Source organism: Crinia signifera, chromosome 6, assembly GCF_055691185.1.
Source record: "Crinia signifera chromosome 6, ASM5569118v1, whole genome shotgun sequence".
Lineage (NCBI taxonomy): Eukaryota > Metazoa > Chordata > Amphibia > Anura > Myobatrachidae > Crinia > Crinia signifera.
In genome coordinates, this window is record NC_139222.1 from 195,114,563 (window position 1) to 195,131,914 (window position 17,352).

General features: G+C 45.6%; 1 protein-coding gene across 3 annotated transcripts in view; it reads left to right on the top strand.

Moving 5' to 3' along the window:
* Positions 1 to 13,977: 13,977 nt before the first annotated feature.
* Positions 13,978 to 17,352, top strand: part of PSD (pleckstrin and Sec7 domain containing) — a 325,459-nt gene continuing 322,084 nt past the window's right edge. For 2 of the 3 annotated variants that reach the window (XM_083148517.1, XM_083148521.1), the window contains exon 1: positions 13,982 to 14,120. The gene's annotated coding sequence lies outside the window, so the exon portion shown is untranslated. Of the gene's footprint in view, positions 14,121 to 17,352 lie in introns of all 3 variants that reach the window. The other variant, XM_083148518.1, reaches the window with a different exon arrangement.

Below are 17,352 nucleotides of genomic sequence, written 5' to 3' on the forward strand. Positions count from 1 at the left end.
CTGTATCACTCTCCCACCCGCGGACATACCTCCCAACATGACACAATGCTCTGTTCCTAGACTTCCCTGTTAATGTATGATTACCATTATGGTTGTGAGTGTGACTAGTTCCCCTTTGCTGTAAGGACCTGGGGCATAGTTGCCTACCCTCCTGCATTCCGCAGGAGACTCCCTAAAATAGCAGCAAGCTCCCTCATTTCACCTAGCCCTCATTACACTGTTACATTTTTGGGGAAAAAAGGAATGAGAGACAAATACATTTACATTGAATCATCAGCACCATTCCCCAGCACTTTACCAAGTATAGTAGCTCTTACTAACTGCTTTGGGGGCTCATCTACATTTGTATATAAGTCATTTTAAAAGATTCCTCTCAGATGTAGCAGTGCACAGATATGATTCTAGGTGCCACGTTCACAATCTCTTCACAATCTCTCCATCGATGGAACTAGACACACGCCCTTTGGCTGGAGCATGACACGCCCCCTCAATGGGCTGCGCAAAATTCTACCACCAACTAGTTTTCAAAAGTAGGCAAGTATGACCTGAGGAGGAGCAAGGTCGGAACAATCGACCCAAACGTAGGGATGCCCATCAACACCTACCCCATCGATGGTTGCCATCTGTGTCATTTACGGCAGGAACCATCGATGGCTATAAAACATTCTATCACCAGCCATCGATGGTTCCCGCCATCGCTCAGCCGCGCATGCACAGAAGAATGGGGAGAGCTGCCCCGCCGGGAGGTGTGCACGTAGAGACTTTACCCTAATCACAATAGTTGAAATTTCTTCTGCAACCGTAATTGTACAGTACCGTGTAGCCCAGCCAGGATCAGCCGTCCTCAGTAGTGGCTGCCACTACACTGGAAGCTGGAGCTTCCCAGCAAGTTGTGTCACGTTATTCTGCAATACACACGGAGCAGTATGTACAATTGGGGAAGGGGAAGTGCTTCAGCGGGGCGTGGTGGGGGACGGACGAACATGAACAGAGGAGGGAGTGGGACTGGACACTGATGAACAGAGGGGGCGTGGTCTGGGGCGGGGTCCACTGTTTTGAGCGTGTAGTTTATGAACAGTCGAGCCCAGCGACGCTGGCTGACACTGCACACACGCCTGGCCATATATAATAGCTGGTTGGTAGAGAAAGAGACCAGGGGCGATGAAGAGGTGTCAACACATCCGAATATGAAAAAAGATGGTAATAATAGGTTAGGGACAACCTAAATGCTTTAGAGATGTATAGTCACAACATTCGGGAGAGGGGTCTTCAAATGCGTACCCGTACTCACGCTCTAAAATTGAGAATAGTGCTCATAAAGGTTTCTTTAAGCAATTCTAAGGGATTTCACCACAGGTGGATTTTCAATATTGGATGCGTACCGTACTCACAAGTGGATAATGCTGGTACAGGCGCATCAAGGTTTCTTTTTTTAGAAGGGAACCCGGTTTCTTAGATATAGTAGATATCCATAGGTTACTCCATACATAAAGATGAGACAAAAAGGTCCTCATTCAGGAAATGTGTACAATTTTTATTGACAAAGACAATGGCTGGGAAATACCAGATGGAAAACAACACGGTACCTGGTGACTGGGGTATTGGCCTTATACCCCAATCATAACCGCATGTAGGTGGTGAATTCCCAGGATAGAATACAGCAAGGCTCCTCTCCTGCAGTGACTGCGCCTTGGGACTGATAATTTTGTTTATTTCCATATATAATAGCTGGCTGCCAAGTGCCAACTGAGACCCAGACCAGTCTAACTGACTGGAAGAGAAAACAAAAATCACCATCGGATGCTGTCCATCGATGGCATAAAACTATTTGACTCTCACCTATCAATGCCCAAAACATCGATCACTAGGTCCCAACCATATGATAGTCGATGGCCATCCCTACCCAAATGGACCCTTGCGGTGTTTCGCTCCCTATGCTTCTGGCATGGTGGCTCAATTCGCTCGCCACCTGGTTACTAAAAGCAACCAGTTATGGTGTGGATATTGAAGGAGCAAGCCCTCCGGCCAGTAGTGGGGTGGCTATGTGATGCGTAGCGTAGGTGGAAATGAGCTCCACCACCTATAATGGTAAGGTGGAACCAGGGCTGCCATCAGAAATTGTTGGACCCGGGACTGACCATATATTTGGGCAGTAAGGATGGTGTAATGGTTAGCATTACTGCCTCACAGCACTGAGGTCATGGGTTTGATTCCCACTATGGCTCTATCTGTGCAGAGTTTGTATATTCTACCCGTATTTGCATGGGTTTCCTCTCCGTGTAGTGTCTAAATCCCCTTCAGTTTTGTCAATTTTCCCATCATGCACTGGGTCCACGTATACCTAAAATAAAACAAATAACCTACACCTACGTAAATTAAAGATAAAATACAAAACGTTGTGAGGGCATCTAACAACTTGCGCCTTCACCGAATGTCACATCCTATAATCAAAACCGAAGGTGATCTAGTCTCGACCGTTTCCTCCGGGTACTCCAGTGTCCTCCCACAATCCAAAAAATTACTGTTAGGCTAATTGGCTCCCAACAAATTAACCCTAGAATGTATATGTGTATATCTTGTAGGGATCACATTGTAATCCCCAAATTCCACTGGGGCAGGGACTGATGTGAATGTTCAAATATTCTCTGTAAAGTGATGTGGAATATGTGTGGAATATGTGTGCGCTATATATGAAATTGTTAATAAATAAAAAAAATTATATAGGCAGCCCTTGTCCACCTGTCAATCAATGCGCAGAGTTGAATAATGGAGTCAGAGGAGCTGGAAACATGCCAGCAGCTCACTGAGCACTGTTGTGAAACTACACGTCCCATCATGCCTTTCCACCGTTTTGCTATTAGGGAATGCTAAAACTATGGCAATGCATGCTGGGAAGTGTAGTTTCACAACAGCTGGAGGACCACAGTTTGGACATGCCTGACCTAAACCATAGTGAAAAACATATTGGGCATTACAATAAAAATCCAAAATGTTGCAGCAATGCAACACACTAAGGATGTTTTACTAAAAATATATAAACAAATCTCTGTGCTCCACTAATGCCCCTTTCCCACTGCAGCTAAAAAACGGTAAATTGCAGATTTTCAGCGCAATTTACCGTTTTAAGGCTGCAGTGGGAAAGTGCCAGAGTTGAAATACCGTTTAAAGTTAAATGGTATTTCAACCCGTTTTTAAAGCAGAGTCCTACACGTTAAAATAACGTTTAATGCCCCTTTCAGACCGCACTTTTAAAACGGTAAATTGCCGTTTTTTTACCGTTTTAAAACGGTAATGTGTGCGGTCTGAAAGGTCCAGTCCCACTTAACCGGTTAGAAAATGCAGTTTTTTCTAACCGGTTAAAATGCAGGGTCCTACCCGTTTCTGAACCGGTATTTTAGCCAAAAAATCGGCTCAGAAACGGTATTTAGGACCCAGCCAATGAGCTGGGTCCTAAATTCAGCACAGTGAATACTTAATGAGCGCTCATTAAGTATTCACAGCACTGGAGCACCCCCCGCGCGCGTGTCGACGCCCCCCCGCGCGTGTCGACGCCCCCCCGCGTGTCGACCCCCCCCCCGCGCGTGTCGACGGCCCCCCCGTGTCGACTTACCCCGTGCCGGTATCTCCGTTGTGGTTCCCGGCACTGCAGCTCAGTATGCTCGGAAAGCACTTATGAAAAAAGTGTCTTTCAGAAAATGGCTGCCCCCATACGGAAGACAGTTTTTTTAAACAGGGTTTCCTATGGGGCAGCCATTTTCTGGAAGACACTTTTTTCATAAGTGCTTTCCGAGCATACTGAGCTGCAGTCCACAACGGAGGTACCGGCACGGGGTAAGTCGACACGGGGGGGGGGGCGCCGACATGCGGGGGGGGTGGGGGGGTGGGGGGGGGCGTCGACACGCGCGGGGGGCGTTGACACGCGCGGGGGGCGTCGACATGCGCGGGGGGGCGTCGACATGCGCTCGGTCGACACGCGAGGGGGGGGGGGAGCTGCACGGAGGGGAGTGCTGAAGGCTGCACTGGCTTTAACCCTGTATTTGGAAAGTTTCCAAAAACGGGTCTGCCAGTGTCAAAAAATCGGCACTTAAACGGTAATATACCGTTTAAGTGCTGCGGTCTGAAAGGGGTTTTATCTGGCAGACCCGTTTTTGGAAACGTTTCCAAATACAGGGTCAAAGCCAGTTATGCGGTCTGAAAGCAGCATAAGAGGCAGTGGGAATGCCTCTTAAACGTTATTTAGCCTCCAGGCAGTCCCAGTGCCTGATGAGACCTAGTAGTTCTCACTTTGTGCATGTGTAATGAGTGCACGTGCATAATAATGAGCCGCTCATTACATATGCGCATATGTAATGAGCGGCTCATTATTATGCACGTGTACTCATTACATGTGCGCAAAGTGAGAACTACTAGTTCTCATCAGGCACTGGGACTGCCTGGACCCCGCATAGACCCTGCATGGACCCCCGCTGCCCTGCATCCCCGTGCAGGTAAGTACAAGGGGAGGGGAGGTGGGGGCACAGGGTAGGTAGGAGGGGGGGGGTTAGGCACTCTTTACACTTGGGGGGGGGGGGGAATTAGGCACTCTTAACACTGGGGGGGGGGGGGTTAGGCACTCTACATTTTACACGGTTCACTGCAATGGGAATGGTACTTAAATGGTATTTAAAACGGTAATCTGCTGCAGTGGGAATGCTAATACCGTTTTAAATACCATTTAAGATCACCAGTACTTTAAACTGGTCTGCAGTGGGAAAGCAGCATAAGATGCAGCAGGATACAGGTAGTACCACCTCCTATAATCTAAACCAGACATGTCCAACGTTGGCCCTCCAGATGTTGTGAAACTACACATCCCAGCATGCTTTGCCACAGTTTTGCTATTAGAGAATGCTAAAACTATTGCAAAGCATGCTGGAATGTGTAGTTTCAAAACATCTGGAGGGCCAACGTTGGACATGCCTGATCTAAACAAAGAACAAATGGAATCCATGCTTCCTATTGGCTGTAGGGAATTGTCCACAAGACCAGAATTACGGTCAAAATATCTTATAATGTCTTGATAGAGTTCTGGATCAGCGACAATAGACCTAAAAAAGAGGAAACCATTTATGGTGCAGACTTAGGTACTCAAAAGACTATTGTGCACTGAAGTGATTATCAAGCTTTTGTACCCTATATAGGCCTCATTCAAGCCAGATGAATCAACATAGAAAGGGGGTCACACACTTAAATCGATCTTCTAATATTTCTTCTAACGTCCCTCAGTTACATATAAATGAAGAGAGTGCTCATAGTGAAAAAAACATAATTTATTCATTAAAATATGTACGAAACAACACACCTAAAAATAAAGCCAGGTACTGTATCTAGTTTGAAGCATAATTGGGGTTAGGTGCTATGACTCGGGTGTGCCTCCTTATGCCACATCCAAACAGTCCCCAATGTTCTGGCCAGAAAAAAAAACAGATTCCAGGTATCTTCAAACCACCAACGTGTTTTGAACTTGGAAGGTCTTCCTTAGGGTGTGTGGAGGTAACCTCTCTGATCCCATATTTATAATGAAATAGAGACCGCCCCCCACCACTTCTGCTTCCTGTAGGGGCAGTTCAAAGGGACCACATTTGCTGGATGTACCACTGGACATACCATGCAGCAAAGGACCCAGGATTGAATTAAGCAGCTGATTGTGTAAGTATTTGAGACATGCCTAGAGATCCAATTACTGTAAAACCCTTATTTACATCTAATGATGAGGTCAACAGTCCTACATATGTTGTTCTTTGTCTGCTGACCATGAACAAAATGCACATGGTTATCAAAAAAAAAATATCTTTTTGACTGTGACCTGCACTACGCTCTGGCTACACCCTTGGGGTCCAAAGATAGCAGACCGACCAGGCCTCTGCAATGGTAGAGAGCAGAGCTTGGAGATGCTGGATCGGTTACCCAGTACAGGAGAACAGGTCTACTTTTGTAGTATTCCTGTTTGTTGCAGATTCCATGAGGACAGCCAGACCACATGTAATCTGCAGAGTCCCTGTGTCCCCGCTGCGTCAGCTCCCCCAAGCCTTTATTTGGGCTGTGGTGGCATAGTTACACCATTGCTTTTGATCATTTAAAATATACAGTAGGCCACTGTCAGCATGTAAAACCTGGACAGCACTAACAGAAATGTTTATACAGACACTGCTGTTGTAATCTGAAAGCAGCTCCAAGGCAAATGAGATTTTCTGTTTAGCATGATAGGGATTAGAAAGGTTTTATGTTAGTCAAATTAGAAAATATCCTCACCCTTTGTTCAGGCTTAATTATCTTCTATGGAAATGGCAGCATGCTTTAAATGTGGTATTATGATTTGAAAAAACTGAAGTCCATATATTTTCATGTAATACTTTCCAAAACTTGCAATATAGGTAGATTAGAGTATGATGTTATGTGCTAAATCAGCCTTAAGGCTAGCTATACACTAGGGTGATTCACATGCAATTTGGGCCGATTGCCACAAGCATTCAAATTGCAAGTGACCGACAGCAGGTCCAATACGATGCATGGTCCCATGCACAATGCACCATAGCCTGCGAGTCCCACTGGCTGCAGAAGCAATGTTATAGCTTCCAAGCTGGGCAGGCTTGGCTGGGATCACATGCAATATATCTTCCTTTGGGGCTCATGGGGGGATTGCGTTTGACTAATCTGAGGGTAGAAGTCACCCTAGTGTATGTCCAGCATTAAGGGACCTGTAGCACTCCAAGAACAGAAATTCCGAGGATTCTATATCAAACACACTATGGGGTTTATTCTAGTTCATTCTTTCTGACAAAATCCTTCTTAGATGGACAAAACCATGTGCACTGCAGGGGGGGCAGATGTAACATGTGCAGATAGAATTAGATTTGGGTGAGTTATTTTGTTTCTGTGCAGGGAAAATACTGACTGCTTTATTTTACACTGCAATATAGATCTCACTTTGAAGAAAAACCCCACCCAAATCTAATTCTCTCTGCACAAGTTACATCTGCCCCACCCGCAGTGCACATGGTTTTGTCCAGCTAAGAAGGATTTTGTCAGAAAGAATGAACTAGAATAACCCCCTATGTTCTATATCCTCACTGGAAAGCTGGGTGGGCAATAAGTGGCCCCACCCCTGCTGTAAACAATTGTGCTTCAGGAGTTTGATTGTCAATCATTTTCCTATTAATACAGGAGGTAATAATAAAACTCAGCATCTATTAATTCTAGTTTTTCTGCAACAAATAAGGGTATCCTGTATTTACAGAAAAAAACTAGAATAAATAACATTTATGTTCCCATTCACCAGTGTGAACCATAAGGGGTATATTTACTAAAACTTCTAAAAATGAAAAGAGGTGATGTCTATCATAGCAACCACTCATATTATGCCTATCATTTCTATATTGCATCCTATAAAATGATAGATAGAATCTGATTGGTTGTTATGTGCAACATCACCTCATTAGTAGAAGCTTTAGTAAATTTATCCCTCATGATTTAGGTCCAAAAGCCTAAAACGCTGTCAATTTGTACATGATTTAGAGTTGTGCATAAAGTTACAGCTTTATTGTTTAAAAATAATTGCAGACTTCCATCTGAAGCATCTATGCGATTGCCCTATGTAATCAATCCACTGGCCAAAACTTCTGTCATCGTGGCATGAGCCACTCTTATCCTAGGAGTAAACTACCCATTGCCACCCAGTAACAGCCACTCTTTTGCAAGTGGACATCTGACTGAGAGATCCGTATGACTCTGAATCAGCTATACATACTTTAAAGGTGGCTACACGTTCTGAAGCGCACTGTGAATTTTGGACTAGATTGCATCTAGTTCAAAACATCTACGATGTACTAAAGCAGCGTGTGTTTTGAATTAGATGCAATGGGAATAGGGAGGCCAATCCTGGGGCATGTTTTCAATCCTGCAATTCCCACGATTCCCCTGATTGCCTTTGCTAATTAAAAAACGCCCCACATATTTACTTACATGGGCGGGTGCTGCCAGGCGGGCAGGTGGTGCGACCCCCGGGGGCAGGCGGTGCAGCTGACAGTGGTGCGGGTGGGGGGCTTGGTGGTGTGGCTGACATTGAGGAGAATGGCTGCTGTGCGCTCGGGGACTGGTGGTGCGGCTGACAGCAAGGAGGATGGGCAGTGCAGGCGGGAGCTGAACAGCCTGCGCAGCGTGACCTCTTCTATGTCATGCTGTGCAAAGCCGCACACCCATGGACGGGAGAAGCCAGGCAGCATCTGAGCATGTGCTCAGATGCTGCCTGGCATTAGACTGCGAATGCGCAGTCTAATCCCAAATCCTGGGATTGGAAACTCCAATCCCAGGATTTGAATCCCAGCAATTTTGGTGCCAAGTCCGGGGATGCCGAGATTGGCCACCCTATAGGCGATCTAGTCCAAAAAGTACGTGCAGCACATACTTTTTGTGCTATGTGATGTGCATGGGAACGCGCATGGCAAGCTCAAAACGCTGGGCACCTTAAATTCTGTAAGCAGTACTCTAACACATGGACAGTGATAGCAAAACCTCAATCCAATAATAGGTTCACAAAATAATGTTTGAAGTGAAAGATTTGATACATCGTTCGGCCATTCTAGAATGAAGAACTGACCCCCAGTAGGCACATTACCTGAGCAGTGTAATAACCCTGATAACACATCTCAGTTTTAAACTATTGGACATTACTTAAAGGTATTCGTACAAAGGATAAAGTACTGTATATTAAGACAAAAAAAAAGAGTATAATAGATACTTTTGACTTTAGTCTTAAAATGAAATGGTCTTGATATTTTTTGCGATATCTGCTGTATTTTCACAACTATGGCTATCCTAAAATCACTGGATGATCAAGAGAATCACATACAGTAAAAAGATATGAGTTTGTAATGAAGGCAACGCACCAGCAAAGATACAGCAAGACTTTTACATGTAATGAGCCCATTGGACTATTATTTAATCCCAATATGGGCGCAGGTGTTTCCACTGACAATAATTCACATTCAATGGCCATTTTATGATCAATTAAATTTACCAGGTCCACTGTAGATGAAGGCTATAATATTAAACGGACCGTTAATGGGAGACAATAAAGGTTGCCAATACAATATGAACCAGTGGGAGATATGACATACTTTGAACAACAACATCTGAGGGAAAATCCCGACTATCTCTCCTATTCTGCCATTTCCTGATATATGTCATTTCTCCTCTCAACAAAACCATCTCTCACTCATTTTAGTTTTCAGTGAATAATTTGGAAATCCAAATCAGCATGAGTTCACAATCCATACATTGATTTGTCCCTTTAGTCCTGAGAGTCACTGCTGTTCCTTTTTGTTACCTTACATCTCTCAATTTGATTATCTGTCCTAATGGTTAGTTGCTTGAGACCCTTTAATGTACCCAGAGCAGGATATTGCAGAGTGTCTTTATTCTGCTCTGATAATCCAATTCTACACTAATGTTTTAGAGCAGGGGCCCTGCCACACAACCTCAGCTGTCCATCTACAATAACCAGTATAATATCACATTTTCTTGAAATTGCTGTAAAAATGTAAAAAGTGCCTCAGCCAAGCTCACCCTGGCAGGGTGGACCCCCAGTGGGCTCTCCCACAGAAATGTTGGGTAGACCCCAGCGAAAGCAGGCATTTTCCTGCTTGCTTAGGATGGGGGGGATGATGTTGACACCCATCCCAAATTTGCAGTAATCCATGCAGCTGCCGCGTGAAGGCGTACACATCTGTTCACATCCCTGCACAGGGATTCACTAAGCCAATGGTATGCATTTGGCGTGGTGGTGTTAACCTGCTCACTAGGCTGTGAAAACACGCAGCCTAGCCAGCAGGTCTGAATAGAGCCCTAAGTCTGAGCAAGTTAAACCCTCAAGGGTGACACACCTTTCTTGAATACTAGCAAGCAATAATAGTTCCCCAGGTAGTACAACAACCCCAGTCTCAGGTCAGGGATAAGTGTAGCAATAAGGTCTAGGAAAAGATTAGAAGTGGGTTAATAGAAATCACAATATTCCATGCATTAAAACCACAGCACCCAGCTAAACTCATGTCACAGCACCACCACCACCATGGCATTTTAGTGCCACTTCCACATAATGCCCCCATTAGTGCCATTTGCACATATAATGCTCCAAGTAGTGCCACTTACACACATCATTTCCCCAGTAGTGCCTCTCGCTCATTATGCCTCCAGTAGAGCCTCACACGTTATGCCCAAAGTAATACAAACGGATTCAGTATGAAATCCCGGCGGTCGGGATCCCGGCGTTCAAAATCCCGATGCCGGAATCCCGACCGCCGAAATCCCGACAAGGGGGGGACGTGGATCGCCCCCCCCCCCCCTTGCGGGCTCGCTGCGCTCGCCACGCAGCGGGCCCGGTGCCTCGCTACGCTCGGCACGCTAATTTATTCTCCCTCCAGGGGTGTCGTGGACACCCACGGAGGGAGAAAGTGTCGGGATGTCGGCGGTCGGGATTTCGGCGGTCGGGATTCCGGCGTCGGGATTCTGAACGCCGGGATCCCGACCACCGGGATTTTAACTGCATCCTATACAAACCACCTGCTGGTCTGCTCGCTCTAGCCTCAGCCTCTGCAGACCCAGGTGCCCTCAACAGTACCTGCTCTGGTCATATACATAATGCCCACCATAGTAGCACACCTTATTCATAATGCTCATAGTGGTAATGCCAATTACACACAAAATGCCTACAGTAGTAGAGCCGCTTACACATAGGGCCTGATTCTGGTTCACTTGCAAAAGCAAATTCTCTCTCTAATGGACAAAACCATGTGCACTGCAGGTGGGGCAGATGAAACTTGTGCAGAGAGAGAGAGTTAGATTTGGGTGTTATTTTGTTTCTGTGCAGAGTAAATACTGGCTGCTTTATTTTTACACTGCACTATATTAGTTTAAAGTACAAACCCAACCCAAATCTAACTCTCTCTGCACATTTTACATCTGCCCCACCTGCAGTGCACATGGTTTTGTCCATTAGAGAAAGAATTTGCTTTTGCAAGTCAACCAGAATCAGGCCCATAGCATACAGTTGCCAAAAGAAGTAGCGCTGCTTATACCAAACGCCAACAGTTGCTGACGGTAGTAGCACTGCTTATACCTAATGCCAACAGTTGCTGATGGTAGATGGGCTGCTTATACCTAACACCAACAGTTGCTGACAGTAGTAGTGCTGCTTATACCTAATGCCAACAGTTGCTGATAGTAGTATCGCTGCTTATACCTAACGCCAACAGTTGCTGAGAGTAATAGCGCTACTTATACCTAATGCCAACAGTTGCTAATGGTAGAGGGGCTGCTTATACCTAACGCCAACAGTTGCTGACAGTAGTAGCGCTGCTTATACCTAACGCCAACAGTTGCTGACAGTAGTAGCGCTGCTTATACCTAACGCCAACAGTTGCTGACAGTAGTAGTAGTTATGCTTAAACATAACTTCAACAGTTGCCGACAATAGTTGTGCTAATTATAGATACTGACAACAGCTGCCAACAGAAGCGCTAATTATAGATAACGCCAACAGTTGCCGACCAGTAGTAGTGCTGCTTATCCATAACGCCAACAGTTTCAGACAGTAGTAGCGATCGCAGTCGCAGGGGGGTTGGCAATGTGGCGTTTATGGGGCATCGACATGGTATTGTATAGGTCATTGGTACGACCTCATCTAGAGTACTGTGTTCAGTTCTGGAGGCCATATCTCCAGAAGGATATAAATACATTAGAGACTGTACAAAGAAGGGCAACTAAAATGGTGCATGGCCTACATCACAAAACGTACCAGGAAAGACTAAAAGATCTTAATATGTATACTTTAGAGCAGAGAAGGGAAAGGGGGGGACATGATAGAAACTTTCAAATATATCAAGGGCTTTAACAAGGTACAGGTGGGAGACATTCTTCACAGGAAGAGGAGCAGCAGAACAAGAGGACATGCACTGAAACTAGAGGGAGGAAGATTCAGGGAAAATTTGAGGAAGAATTACTTTACAGAAAGAGTAGTAGATAAGTGGAATAGCCTTCCATCAGAGCTGGTAGAGACAAATACAGTAGTACAATTTAAACATGCTTGAGATAGGCATATTGATATCCTTACAAAAAAATAAGGATCAAATATGGTTTGAGGTAACAGGTTTAAAAAAGGGGCAGACTAGATGGGCCAAGTGGTTCTTATCTGCCGTCAAATTCTATGTTTCTATTGTGGGGTGTGGTCCAGACAAAGGAAGTTTTAACTGTTTTTGGTCAAGCTTCAGTGGCTGTGTGACAAATGCTGCCAACAGAAGTGCTAATTATAGATAATGCCCACAGCTGCCGACAGAAGTACTCACTCTCTTTCACACACACACACTGTATTTACCTAGTGGCATACCTCCCAACTTTGTAGCTGCAGAAATAGGGACACTCGCGAGCGTACAAAAAGGGGCACGGCTTATGTAAATGAGGGGCACCGCTTATGCAAATGAGCCGCGTCCCCGTTTTCGGCCGGGAATAGACGCTGTGCGCGGACACCTGTGAAGCCCGCGAGGGGACGCGTATACCTGTGAAGGTATCCGTGTCCGCTCGCCACGCTTCGGGCTCGGGCCCGGACCATACAGGGAGGCTTTATTCTCCCCCTCCTCCTCTCCCTGGTGACAGCTGTCATGTGAAGACCCCCCTGGAAAGGTCACCCCAGGGCGGGACACTCCAAGCTCCGGACTGCAGATTTTGATTTACGGTCTGGCGGTCCGGGGTCTTGTCTGGGTCCGGTTTTTACCCATACCCAGATATCCTTACAAAAATGAAGGATCAAATAAAGCTAAATGTAAAAAAAAAAAGTCTATATGGGCCAAGTGGTTGTTACCTGCTGTCAAATTCTATGTTATATAATAACAATGTATACTTTGATCTTCTTTAGATGATTTTTCAGCTCCTACCTGCCATGTCACAGATTGTGTTTGAAAAATGTCAGGCAGGAGCTGATTGGCTGCCTGTTTATCACTCTCCATTGTATCACTTTTGAAGCTTAGTGCATCTGGCCCTCGAAGTGGAGATCAGTTATCAAAGTTTTCCATGTGTAGCAAAGTCCCAGCAAGCTTCTGCTAAGCAATACCTGCAGTGCAGTATACAGTACAACAGCATCATCCCTACATGCAGAATGATGGAGTAAGAGGATTTGATGGGTCGTTTAACAATTGCAAATCATATACACATCATTGCCAGATCGTTCATCATGACTACACACGGAACAATGTGTGCCAAATTTTGCACGACGGGTGGTTCATTACATGTGGTAAGGGATCAGTGAGCTAGATGGACGACCAGTGAGTCATTATAATGCCCACACACAGACAGTTTTTAATGATTGGTCGTTCCAATCAGTCAAAGACGGACACATCATTTAAAGTATCTTACCATATGGGCTGGCTTAAGAAGTAACATATGATATACATGCATATACATATGTAGACATGCCTGATGAGCTACAGTGAAACCAACAGACAAAAATGGGCGGCTGTTTATTGTACATGTAGGTGTAATTGTGCCAGCAGATTGTATAGGGTTAAAAAATATTAAACACTGTAAAGAAAAATTTTATATTTAATTTATATACATCAGCTATTTCCATTGATTTTTGCATAAATACAGCAGCATTACAAGGACATTAATATTAATAGTAAGCTACAGAAGCTTCCATGTTGTATAACCATTTTCAGTCTGAAAATATTTGACTACATATGAATGGAAAGATACATTTATGACTTACAAGAGGGATCTTACAAATCGGACATATTACTAATGCTATAATGCTTGGCAATCATGTATACTTGTCCTCACATTTCCTTTAAGTGTCTTAATTCCCAGATGTACATCTCCAGCTGCCTGTCGAAGCTGATTTATTGTTGTCTACCCTTTGTTCAGTAAGGGCTGGAGCCTCCTCAATGGGACAGTCTATTCTGCAGTTGTGAGCATGCTCAGTTCTTCCTATACGTTATCTTAGAGCTGTCCTTTCAGCACCATGAGATTCTAAGCCGCCGGAGTTGTGCTTTCTCCATCCTGGATCCCTTCAGGGACTGCTGTCACTGCTTGTGTAGGTGAGCGAAAGCAGTGTACCTTATTGTATGTGTGTTGTTTAACTGCATTACTGATGGACCGGAATAGACATAACAGGGTGGGTCTGCCTCATATGAGGTCTTCTCCCGCAGCCGGCTAGAGGACACCTTGACATAGATGCTACATTGCAGGCTGTACACAGTGTGTTGTGATCTCATCTCAGTGTGCAGTGCACGCATTAATAAAACAGGTAGGTGTGTTAGTGATTGCGGTTCTTAGAAATAGAAAACAGATTTGTGCATCAGGGTATAACTCTGGTTACCATAGCAACATATTTTTGTCTTTTATCAATACAACTGGCAATGTGTTTGCCTTCATTCAGGTAATGTATAGCTGGATGATACATGTTCAGAAAGTTAAGTTGCTGCAGAGTTAAGATTGATTGATACAGGTTATTGTCAGCTGCCAGTATATGATCTAGCAGCAGCTCATATTTATCCAACATAATCCTTTATGTTCTAAATTATAATCATGCACATTGCAGTCAGAGGCGTAACTAGAATGATGTGGGCCCCATAGCAAAATCTTGGACGGGGCCCCCCTAATGGCACTACAATGACCGGGGGGGGGGGGGGCTTGCACCAGAAGAGAGAGAGTGAGAGTGAAAAAAAAAGAGAAAGAGGAGATGGAGGAAAGAGAGAGGGAGGAAGCGTGGGGAGGAGAAAGGACTAAGACTAGGGGCAGAGAGACAGGTGGAGTAAGTTTGGGCTGAGAGAAAGATGTGCAGTAACAGCAGTATGAAAGAGAGCAGGGAAGAAAGAGGGAGAGAGAGAGACAGTAGAGAAAGCAGGACAGGCAAAAGCCCCCCCCCCCCCCCCCCCCCAAAGATGGCGCTATATAACTGCTACCTTACCCCATTACCTACAGGTGCCCCTGTGTAATTACACCCCCCCCCCCCCAAGAACAAAGTAAAGGTGCCACTGTGTAAAGCCCCCAGGGCAGATGACGGTACCTCTGGCAGCAGTCTTCACCCTGCCGGGTCTCCGCACTGTCAGGGCTCCACAGCACGCCACATGATCTCAACAGCGCCGGGTGTCTGCATCATGACCCGGGAGATGCACCCACGCCGTGTCTCCTGCGCCTTGTCTCCGGACTGCACATTAGTGCCGGAAACTGCACAAGCGGCTGGGTCTCACGAGTCCTCATCACCGCGCCAGTCACTCTGCACACCGGCGCACATCAGTGCCACTGCCGGAAACTGCACAGGCGCTTTTGTATGTCGCGCTGGGGCTGGTCACTACTAGAGAGTGACGTTGAGCCCCAGGAGCGACTAGTTGGAGTCTGGACTTCCACTTTCACAGTGCTACGCTGTCCCTGGGACACGGGACAGCGGCGCTGTCAGCCTGCCACTGCCCGCATCATTTCTTAAAAATTAAAAGGGTGCAGGGGATGTTTGCTTGGCCCCGGGCCCCCCCAGCCGCCGGGCCCCCCCAGCCGCCGGGCCCCATAGCAACTGCATCCCCTGCACCCTCTATTGTTACGCCACTGATTGCAGTCATCAGCGTCTTAAATAGAGAAGACAAAAAAGAACTATGCCACTGGACGTGAAGTCATAACCGGCTCTGGAAGCTGCAGCTCCAATCAGGCACTGCAGATAGAATTCTACAGTAGTTCATTCTGTATTCCCTTTACATATTTATGCTATTGATTCACTAATATTTGTGTTGTGCTATTTATATTAGATTTTAATATATATATATTATATTATACTTTTACAGTGCACACACACGTTACAATTAAAGTCTGCAATTTGGACTAGATCGCATTGCATCGCATATGTTTTGCAATGCAATGAGATGCAATCTAGTACAAAAAGTATGCGAGAGCGCGCATCTCACAGAACCCGACAATTGTACCATGTATGGGCACCTTTAGGGCCAACTTCAGACATGTCTATATACTTTTATTGAACAAGATCATTGCTTATTATTTCATTCTTTTGAAATCAAAGCTTGGAGAGCGATGCGGTTCTAACTGTCATTTTTCAAACACAGGGGCAGATTTATTAAGCTTGGTGAAGTAATAAAGTGTCTGGTTTTTATCACCTGCCAATCAGCTCCTAACTAGGTGTGGTATAGGGTTCCGACAGTCGGGATCCCGACAGTCATTAGCCCAACGTCGGGATCCCGACTGCCCGGACTCAGACAGCATGGTGAGCGCAACAAAGCCCCTTGCGGGCACCCCCACGAGGAAAAATAGCGGGTGGCCGTCGGGCACCTGTCTGTCTGCGTTTTGACAGTTGGGATCCCGACGTTGGGTAAATGACTGTCAGGATCCCGACTGTCAGGACCACGTCCGGCACCCCTCCTAACTATGAAGGGGTTGGGATCATTTGGTCTACAGCATGATGGTCGACAGTCATTAGGTTGACACCATTAGGTCGTTATGGGTCTAAGTCAACATGGTTCTAGGTCGAAAGGTCATAAGTTTGACAGGTCATTAGTTCGACAATGTCTAGGTCGACAGTGAAAAGGTCGACATGGGGTTTTTCACTGGGTTTTTTTTACCTGAATGTCAACACAGTCAACATGGACACAGTTTAAAGTGCACCGCATCGCTCGCTATGCATCGGGCACACTATTTTATTCTCCCACCATGCCCTAGAGGATGGTAGGGCATGAAATACCGCCTGTTGGCACATGTCGGCTCGAAAAACAGTGAAAAACCCCATGTCGACCTTTTGACTGTCGAACTAATGACCTGTCGAACTAACGACCTGTTGAACTAATGACATGTCGACCTAGAACTATGTTGACCTTTTCCTATGTCGACCTAGACCCATGTCGACCTTTTCCCATGTCAACCTAATGTTGTCGACCTAATGACTGTCTACCATCATGCTGTACACTGGGAAAAGCAAGAAATGAGGAACCACTGGCGCTAAATTCAGATACTGGTTACAGAGGACAATGGTGGCTGTGTGCGATCACCTACTCCACTGTAAATCAGATCAGACACTTGAACACCGTTACTCCTGCATGTGGACAGACACTTACTTCAAAGTTCTGACAAAGTTTCATACACGTAACGGTTTCTTTTCTGGACAGGCTTCACTGCATGCATACACTTGAGAACGCTGACACTTACTTTATGTTTCGTTCACGCGTTCACATAACAGGTTCTTTGCCACCACAGGATGCTTCCGTTCAGAAAGGGGTTTTTATTCACAGACACAACGGAATACACACGGGCGGTATGTACAAAGGGTTCAAA